Here is an 11,161-nt window from a genome sequence, read left to right as displayed (position 1 = left end):
TGACTATGTGGATCACAATAAACTGTGGGAAATTCTGAAAGAGATGGGAATACCAGACCACCTGATCTGCCTCTTGAGAAATTTGTATGCAGGTCAGGAAGCAACAGTTAGAACTGGCCATGGAACAACAGACTGGTTCCAAATAGGAAAAGGAGTATGTCAAGGCTGTATATTGTCATCCTGCTTATTTAACTTATCTGCAGAGTACATCATGAGAAACGCTGGACTGGAAGAAACACAAGCTGGAATTAAGACTGCCGGGAGAAATATCAATAACCTCAGATATGCAGACGACACCACCCTTATGGCAGAAAGTGAAGAGGAACTAAAAAGCCTCTTGATGAAAGTGAAAGTGGAGAGTGAAAAAGTTGGCTTGAAGCTCAAGATTCAGAAAATGAAGATCATGGCATCTGGTCCCATCACTTCATGGGAAATAGATGGGGAAACAGTGTCAGACTTTATTTTTGGGGGCTCCAAAATCACTGCAGATGGTGACTGCAGCCATGAAATTAAAAGACACTTACTCCTTGGAAGGAAAGTTATGACCAACCCAGATAGCATATTCAAAAGCAGAGACATTACTTTGCCAACAAAGGTTCGTCTAGTCAAGGCTATGGTTTTTCCTGTCATCATGTATGGATGTGAGAGTTGGACTGTGAAGAAGGCTGAGCACCGAAGAATTGATGCTTTTGAACTGTGGTGTTGGAGAAGACTCTTGAGAGTCCCTTGGACTGCAAGGAGATCCAACCAGTCCATTCTGAAGGAGATCAGTCCTGGAATTTCTTTGGAAGGAATGATGCTAAAGCTGAAACTCCAATACTTTGGCCACCTCATGTGAAGAGTTGACTCATTGGAAAAGACTGTGATGCTGGGAGGGATTGGGGGCAGGAGGAGAAGGGGACGACAGAGGATGAGATGGCTGGATGGCATCACTGACTCGATGGACGTGAGTCTGAGTGAACTCCGGGAGTTGGTGATGGACAGGGAGGCCTGGAGTGCTGCAATTCATGGGGTCGCAAAGAGTTGGACACGACTGAGCGACTGATCTGAACTGAACTGATAGTGCTCATATTTTTATTTGGTGAACTTTAATGGAATATTTAGGCAGTTTAAGAATGTGATTCAATATGGCATATATCAAGGAGGACTACCATTAAATAGGAAAATATTTTGTAAAGCAAATGTAAGACACAGAAATTTCACATGCTCTTTGAGTAAAATTTGACCCTAAGTTTAATATTTGCTGATAAAATTTCAGACATCTTTGTTTTAATCATTACTCAAAAATATAATGATTTAGAGAATATAAATGAGAAAGCACTTCAGCCAGAGCAAGTGTATGCCATAATGTGATTTCATCACTTGTTAAGGATATTTGAAAAGAAACAACTTTATGTTGTTAAATCATGCAATTTAAAAACTATCCTCATGAAATAAGAGTAAACTCTATCCTTCTGCTGTGACATCATTTTAGTAAGATAATGTAATGAATTATTTTCAAATTGAATCCAAGTCTAAGTCCTACCATTTTGTAGTTACTCCCTTTAAAACGGAAGAGCTGGCTTACAGATAAATTAATGCTGGTCGGTGCACATTTCCCTTTGGCTAACCTTTTTTTTTTTTTTTCCTTTTCACCCTGAGACCAAGCATAAGCCATTTGCTTGGGTTTATTAGGTCTTAGAAATGCTTTAACAATCTGGAAGCTTTCTAACATATCTGCACACCATGCATTGCATCTCACTGAATGGCATTCTCAGCATTAGAATTTGGAATCTCTTACTGTGCAACAGCAAGCTGTATAGTAATCCTGCTGACCTAGCTAGTTTGGGGAAAAGGTCTCTGAAAAGCCAAGTGCTGCTAACTGAAAGCTACCTTTGTTTTATTGAGCTTCTGTTAAGCAAGATAGGGCTTCCCTGATGGCTCAGCAGTTTAAGAAACCACCTGCAATGCAAGAGACACAGAAGACATGGGTTCAATCCTTAGGTCAGGAAGATCCCCTGGAGGAGGGCATAGGAAACCCACTCCAGTATTTTTGCCTGGACAATGCCTATGGACTGCGGAGCCTGGTGGGCTACAGTCCAAAGGTCACAAAGAGTCAGACGTGACTGAGGGACTAAGCAAGCATGCACACATTAAGTAATCTAATGAAAATCAGAAAACTCAATCATAATTCATAAAAATCAGACCCAACACATATAGGGATTCATATATATTATTCAAGAGTAGTCGCAGAGAGTAATTATATTCATTCTTATTTACTGAATGAGCAGGGGGGAGCAGAAATAAAATTATGTCAAAACTCTTCAACCTATAAGTTTAAATTCTTTCTTTAGAATACTGCTTTGGAATCCTATAATTTTAATTACACGCCTGAAATAGGTTTTACTAATATTCTTTTCACTTTTATTTCTCTTCTGCCTCTATCACCAAGTAGGATTTTCTTCTGTTGATTATACAACAAACAGTGGATTTGAAAGTGGCTTGGGATTTCCCTGGTAGTTCAGCTGGTAGAAAATCTGCCTGCAATGCAGGAGACCCTGGTTCGATTCATGGGTTGGGAAGATCCCCTGGAGAAGGGATAGTCTACCCACTCAAGTATTCTTGGGCTTCCCTTGTGGTTGAGCTGGTAAAGAATCCACCTGTAATGTGGGACACCTGGGTTGGATCCCTGGGTTGGGAAGATCCCCTGGAGAAGGGAAAGGCTACCCACTCCAGTATTCTGGCCTGGAGAATTCCATGAACTGTATAGTCCATGGTGTCCCAAAGAGTCAGACACGACTGAGCAACTTTCATTCACTTCACTTTGGAACTCCCAGAGTTCTAAGTGGAGCCTTGAGAATGGCTGGTTTCACACCAGACTATACTCTACACATTTTCCCCATCCTGGGCTCACTCCATTTTGTCATTATGTATAGCTATATCTCTGTGACGGACATAGCTAAGCTCTATCTTCTATTTTCATAGCATGAGCTGTTCCTGGGAGCTTTACAGAGCCAGAGACAACATTTCCTAGACATTTTGCATCCAGGTGAAACGATTTTCATCAATGGAACTGGAACTGAAATAGGGTGATCACTTTTGGACCTGGGTTTTTAAAAAGCAATTATACCTTCTTCAATGTCTCTGACACTGTCTCTTTTCCCCTTCTGCTGGCTGCAAGCAGGTGACACAGAAGTCCCAAGGGAATCCAGAGCCACAGAAGAACAGGCAGAAGAACCTGTTTCTCTGAATCACTGTATGAAGGAATGTCACACCTGCCAAACCAGAATTGCCAACTTGAACTTTTGCATGAGTAGGAAAAGAATTTCTTCTGGGATTAATCATGGAAACTTGGTGATTTATTTGTTACAGCAGCTAATAGTTCCTAACTATAATAGTTTTGTATGCTTTTATGAATGTACTAAGAAATAAAACTGAATAGTTCATTTTTGAAACTTATATTCCCACTCAGTGACTGGCACAGTGTTCTTATACTCAATGAGTAACAATAATGAAGTGCTCCATGGACGCGAAGAAATGGCATAGCTTGCTCAAGTTCACACAGTTAGTAAAAGTTTAAGCCCGTAATAACTAATTTTGAAACGTTTTTTACACTAAACTGTTATCCTTGCAAATTTAATTTATAGAGGGGTTTCTCTGGGCCATCTTTGTGTTTTGTATGACTAAACTATCTCAAGTAGTCCTCCAGTAAGCATATGTGAAAGGTAATGATAGAATAGCCAAAACTATTTTATAGCTTTTGCACACTTAAGCAACTTTCCAGCACTTCTGCGCATTTTTTATATGTGAAATCCAAAGAAAGTAAGTTTATTTACTAATTTACAGAGTAGTTAGGTAGCCAAATGCTGATACAAACAACCAAAGAACTTAAGCAATCCATAATTAAACATTAAAATTGAGAAAATCTGTAACTTGGATATGCAAGACAACTGTTAGAAAGATGTTGCATTAGTTCACTAGGGTTTAAACAATGGGGTGGCTTGAATTCCTTAAATATCTTGTCTCAGTTCTGGAGGCTGTAAATCTGAGGTTAAGGTGTGAGCATGGTAGGTCCCTTCTCAGAGTTGTGGGAATCAGTTCCATGCCTCTCATTCAGCTGCTGCTGGTTGGCTGGCAATCTTTGGCTTATTGACTCATAGAAGCATCACCTTAATCTCTGCTTTTGCCTTCACATGGTGTTCTTCCTAGGTGCATATCTATCTCCTAATTTCCTCTTTTTATAAGGACTTTAACCATATTGGGTTGGAGCCCACCCTTATGACCTCATTTTAATTTGATCAATTTTTTAAAGACCCTATGTCCAAACAAGTCACATTCTGAGGAATGTGGGGTTAGGACTTCAACATATGTGTTTTGAGGGGACATAATTCAAACTGTGTCCAAAGAGATATCTATGCATTTACTTAATAAGCACATGACTACTAAACATCTGGGTGCCAGTCACTGTTTTGGGTGGAAGAGAGTAAGCAATAAATGAAACAAATAAAGTCCCTGCTTTCGTGATATGTTTTCTCACTGGTACTTGCCTCGCCCAAGGCACTTTCTGCTATATTTCACTGGACTCTTTATGAATTTTCTAAACAAATTAATTTAACATTTTAATCCCATATATTAAGTAGCTAAACTAATACACATATCTCTCATTTTTCAAACGCTGTGCAAGAAGTAAACACTTCAGCTGTATTTAATAAATGAATACCACCTGGGGATAAAGTTTGGATGTTAGAAAAACTACTGATCTTTTTTTTTTTTAGGTCCCCAGCATGACCTTCAGTGAATTAATTCTGACTGTGTGTTAAATGACATAACATACAACACTGTAAGCAAATTAATTGCTATTCAGCATAACATTGCTTTGCTCTAATTTTGTATTTCTAAGCTATTAAAATTTAGACACTCCATGCCGGATACTTCTGAAGCTAAGCAATTTGCAAAATGGTATACTAACAAATGTTCTTACCACATCTGCTCCTTCCAGTGCAGGGAAACTGGCAGGATTCAGGGAAGAGATCCTTATGGGCAAGTGCTAACAGGAATCAATGCACAGTTGGTCTGAAATGATAAGTGTGTTTTAGGAGTTCTCCTAGAAGAAATTAGGCAACAGTCCTTTGAGATGTGAAGCACACAAATCAACCTTATGATATCCAAGAGTTCTGCCAATTTCTTGAGAAAAAAATAATTAGAAAAGAAAAAATGATCCTTCTACTCAGATGACCTCTTGGACCAGTGAGACTCAACACAGTGCTGTTGGTATCTGGGTAGCATCTGTTGAGTAGCAGGTGTGTTACACAATGTGGGGGGCAGAGCAGTTCTGCTGAACTGGAACACTCTTGGAAACCGGTTCCAAGCTCACATTGGTTCTTCTTTTTGGAACATCATCCGCTATCCCATCTCCCATTTGCCATGCTAATTTTCTCAGCTACGGTTGATAAATATGAGTTACCACCATTGAGAAATTCTTCTCAATGTCCCCAATTTCATATTAGTGTCCTCTGCTCCCTGCCCCCGCAACACAGTCAGATCAGATCAGATCAGATCAGTCGCTCAGTCGTGTCCGACTCTTTGCAACCCCATGAATCGCAGCACACCAGGCCTCCCTGTCCATCACCAACTCCCGGAGTTCACTGAGACTCACGTCCATTGAGTCAGTGATGCCATCCAGCCATCTCATCCTCTGTCGTCCCCTTCTCCTCTTGCCCGCAATCCCTCCCAGCATCAGAGTCTTTTCCAATGAGTCAGCTCTTCGCATGAGGTGGCCAAAGTACTGGAGTTTCAGCTTTGGCATCATTCCTTCCAAAGAAATCCCAGGGTTACCCCATAACAGTTTCCACCGGTTTAAGAATAAATGCCAACCCACTAACATGTCTCTTCTACTACACAATGAACTTTCGGAGGTTAAGGATTACATTGTTTTCTTTGTTGTAGACCTGATGCCTGAAACATACAGTGCTCAACATGTATTTGTCAAAAGAAAAGGTCAGAATGATAAATATTTTATCCAGTTATTTTTCTAAGAACATATTATCTAAGTTAAATTAGAAAAGCACAGTATAAAATGAAGAAGCATGCAGATATACAGTATTCATTATTAAACAAGGGATTTTCTGTCACTGTTCTGTCATTTATAGCTGAATGACATTTGAGAAGTCAATCTTGATGAAACTTAGCCTCTTCACGAATACAAAAAAAATCTCATCCACCTGTCAGTGATGATGTGAAGATTGCCTAAGACGTACACAAAAAACATTTTGTTAAAGTATTAAGTTTGTTATTATCACTAAAAGAATCAGTGTCAAAAGCCAGATTGCATAAAACTCACTTATGAAAAGAACAAATACCCAAAGATCTTCAAGTCTGCTTTATCACCAAATATTCTTTTGGTAAATTTTGCCCTGATCATTGTCAACAAACGTTTATAGAACTTGTGCTGAAAACAGAATTCATTCACTTGTATTTTTGTGAAAGTGCAGGAAGTTTGGCATCATCCAATGCGTTTCCTGGTTAAATGGTAAGAGTTATTTGAAGTTCTTCCTTTTGAGTATGGCAACCTTTGTAGTGTATTTGCTCAGAGTAGAAGCTTGGTGTGCTTATAGTAGGCTCAGGGAGGCTTCTGTAAGATAAAGTGAAACAAACCACTGTTTTGACTTCGGTTTGTTTTTCTTTCCTGAGGCAAAGTATAGGTTTTAGTATAAGTATAGGTTTTACTGTTTTAGGTTCTTGCTACTTTAACAAATTACCACAAATTTAATGGCTGAAAAAACCACAGATTTATACTATTATAAATCTGGAGGGCAGAAGGATAAAATTAAACTGTTATCTGGAGGATTCAGTGTGGAATCAATTTCCCATCTTTTTCAGCTTCTAGAATTTGCCTGCATTCTTTGGATCATGGTCCCATCCATGTATCACTCCAACCTCTTGTTTCCATTGTTGCACCTCCTACGTCCCATTTGACTCTCTCTCTTCCCCCTCCTAAGGACCCTTGTGGTTATATTGGGCCTACTTGGACAATCCAGGGTAACCGCCTCACTTCAAGATCCTTAATTTAATCACATCTGTACTATTTTGTCATGTAAGGAGACAATACATGCAAGGAAACAAAACAAAACAATAGAAGTCCAGAAAGTTGAACCTCTTTAGTCCAATGGACATCTTTGGGAGGCTGTTATTCTGTTTACCATGATACCCAAAACATTTTCTCTTCTTAAACTGTTGCTTTTAGTAGAATTAGATTCACTGTTTTCTGGGATTATAAGTGATCAATGTGTAGGCTGTCTTAGGTGTCTTGATGGCATGTTTATTAGATAGCTCTAGTTGCTGTATAATAAATAACTTCAAAACTTCTGCTTAAATTAACATAAACACACTATTAAAACTATATATAAGATAGACAACCAACAATGACCTACAGTATAGCACAGGGAACTATACTGAAAGAACTATACTAAATATTTTGAAATAGCCTATAAGGGAAATTAATCTGAATATACATATATGGACTTCCCAGGTAGCTCAGCAGTAAAGAATCTGCCTGCAATGCAGAAGCCACAGGAGATTTGAGTTTGATCCCTGGGTCAGGAAGATCCTCTGGAGGAGGACATGGCAACCCACTCCTGTATTCTTGCCTGCAGAATCTCATGGACAGAGGAACCTGGCAGCCTATAGTCCACGGGGTCTCAAAGAGTTGGACATGACTAAGTGACTTAGCAGGCGCACACACACACACACACACACACATATATATGAAGATACACACACACACATACATATAACTGAATCACTTTGCTATACACCTGAAACTAGCACAACTTTGTAAATCAGCTATACTTCAATTTAAAAAACTTTCATTACTCCCCTCCCTTTGGGGAGAAGGTGTTTTCAGAGCACAAGCCCTGCCCTCTCCGTCCCTCAATCAATGAATAAAATTTCTGCTTGCTATACTGATAAAAACTTTGCTGCTTAAAACAATAAGATTTACTATCTCACACAGTTCTGTGGGTCAGGAATACAGTAGTGGCTTAGCTGGGTGGTTCTGGCTCAGGTTCTTTCACAGGTTTCACATGTCATCTGGGGCTACAGTCATCTGTGGGTTCACTGGGCTGCAGGAGCTGCTTCCAGGGTCCCAAGGACACTCAGAGACCCAGATAGCAAGCCAGTGCTGGACATTGGAGTTCTTAACCAAACAGACATGTAAATAGACTTCTTGAGTGTCTTGATATAGCAACTGACTTTCTCCAGAGAGTATTCCAAGAAAAAGCAAGGTGAAAAACGCATGTTTTATGGACTCCCTTTGGAAGTCACACACTGTAAATTCCAGTGTCCAATTGGCCACCCAGACCAGCCATGAATCATTGTGGGAGGGGACTACACAAGGGCAGACATACAAGGAGGGGAGTTTCTCTGAGACCTTCCTGGGGCTTGGCTGCCATGTAGTAGTACCCATGTACTGTATAGGTGTACACAAGTGAGTGTTTTCTTGGTGTGATTAAATATTAACCATCTGTGAGATTGAAGGAGCAATCTTTATTAAATCAGCTATGTAGTCACCTAAGATGATTCAAAAAAAGGCAACGATGAACTTTTTCTCAGATGTGAGTAAGAGGTCCGTCCCAAAACAGCATCAATGTTGGAACGCCAACATTCTGACTTGAATTTCAATGATCTTATCTCTAAACCAAGCCATATTAGAAAAGAAAATTTACTGTGAGAGCCACTGCAAATTATTTCACTTCTTTTCATCAGATAAATGTTAGGAATTGATTCCTGACTCTCATCTAATGGTCAAGTACATTAACTCCTAAGGACAGTTTTCCTCTGCTGAAAAACCCATCTGGAAATAAGAAATGTGTGTGGAACTAGGAGAGAGATGAGCATCTGGCCATCGACAGTGTTTCTTCTTTAATGTAGTCTGCTGATATTTTCCCATCTTGGAAGCTTCACCTATCAGAACTCTCTCTGGCTGATTTCAGGATCCACCACATCCCACTTAGTACATTGTAGAGTATTAACAAATTACATACTTCAGTTTAATATTTAGTGTTTTCTGGCAGTATAGTTTTCCTACCTTCTGCATCTAACAGTAACTAAATGAGATTTAAGCTATCACATCGTCTCTTCATTTATCCTCCTTCCCCAAAAGACAGAGAGAGGGAGATGTGAGGGGGATATGGGGGAGGAAGGAGGGGAGAGAGAGAGAGAAACCTCTGTCTCACCACATGGAAACTAATTTTGTCATTAATAAATGTGAGGTCTTCAGCGTCGTCAGTGTGTGGGGGCTGGTTGAGACTGCCAGAGATGCAGCAGTAACACTTTCCTGTAGCACTAAAGAAAGTGTGAAGATAGAGCAGACACTTCAGTAGCCAGAAAAACAGATGCAGCTACATCCATTCTCTCCCAGGCTATTCCTGGAGACCAGGGTTCTGCTGTCATGAAGAACAAATTTGAAACCAGGGTCTCTTCTGAAGACAACCTCTTTCCCGTGAGGCTCTCTGGAAGGCTGTCTTCTCTCCTGCACCTGAACCAAGCAGGTGCTAGAGGTGAGGCAAGAGCCCTGCTTGCCCTACTGCCCCTGTGGACCCTTCTCTTTCCATTCTATACCGACAGAAAACACCCAGTGCAGCCCGTCTACTAACCCATCTGCCAAACCAACACCTCCTTATGCCCTGAAGATGTTAGACCCAGGCTTACTGTCACTCTCTCCAGCACTACTCCTAACATAACAGTAGATGATTTCAATATTCACTTGAGTCATTTTTCCAACCCCATAAAATCTCAGTTTAACCCCTCTCCTCCAATGACATTTTTCTTCTCAGCCACCGCACACATTATTTCCACTGATACTGAAATCCATTCATAACTTAAATCCAAGTATCCTAGTCTCTGAACAGCATCTCTTAGGGCTTTTGCTCACTCATGCTATTGCTCTGATTACTGTTTCAACCCCCTTTCAGAGTTAAAATCCACTGATTCTACCACTTTTTAACTTATTCTTTGTGTCCTCCCTTTGTTCCTGAAATTCCATTGTCACTCATTATAATCATTTCTTTGAAAATGCTTTTATCTTTCTTATATCTTTTTGACAATGTCCCAATCCTGGTTAAATATAAATCTCTGCCTGCCTTATCCTGTAACTGTTCAGGGGCAAGTGTCTGATGAAAAACAAGCAACCATGGTGACTGGTCTTACTTAAGTTCACAATCGATAACTTTCAGTGGGCCTCTAACACTGCTCAACAATAGTGTGGTATTTCACTCTCGATTCATTTTCCAGTTCTCCTAAATGACTATTTTATACCTCTTTTTTCACACTTCTAATCTTTCTCACATTTTTTGAGGAAGCAATCAGAAAAGGATCTGTCAAGCTCTTGCCATTTCTATGTACTTTATTTCCTCATGTTACAGTAGAATTGCTTGCACCCTGAGGTAAGGGCAGCCTCTCTCTTTTGTGCTAGATCCCTTTACCTTCTGCTCATTCAAGGATACGACGTCAATCAATTCTCTTCTTTTATGTCCAAGTTGATAGTGATTTTCTCTCTGTCAGATTTTCTTCATTGGTTTACGAAAACACTACCATTCCTTCCATCTTAAAAAATCATCTCTTAACCTAACTTCCCCCTCAGTCACTATTCTATTTTTTTCTTGTCTGAGAACAGCCCTACTAAGAATAGTTATCTCCACACACTGGTTTACGGCTTCCCTGGTGACTCAGACAGTAAAGAGTCACACACTGGTTTGCTTCCTGAGTTGAACTCATTCTAGTCAGGCTCTCACTCTCACCATCCCACCACAGCTAGTCTTCATCAGGTCATCAGCTGACTTGCTCATTCTAAACCAAGGGCCAGTCTAAAGTTCTCACCTCATTTAACCTACAAGTAGAAGCTGACATATTTAATCATTCTTTCCTCCTTGAAACAATTTCACTTGGCTTCCAGAACATCATAATATTGCTTTTCCTGCTTCTGCTCAGTTTCCTTGGATGACTCTTCCTTTTGCCTTTCCCTGGCCACTTAATTTTGGTATTGGGGTGCCTCAGAGGTAGGTCTTACTCTATTGGTGATCTCAGTATAGTATGTGTGTGTGTGTGTGTGTGTGTGTGTGTGTGCGTGTTCAGTCAGGCTCACTCTTTGTAACCACATGGACTGTGGCCCACCAGGCTCCTCTGT

The sequence above is a fragment of the Bubalus bubalis genome, chromosome 6, assembly GCF_019923935.1.
Source record: "Bubalus bubalis isolate 160015118507 breed Murrah chromosome 6, NDDB_SH_1, whole genome shotgun sequence".
Classification (NCBI taxonomy): domain Eukaryota; kingdom Metazoa; phylum Chordata; class Mammalia; order Artiodactyla; family Bovidae; genus Bubalus; species Bubalus bubalis.
Note: the sequence above shows the minus strand (reverse complement) of the source record.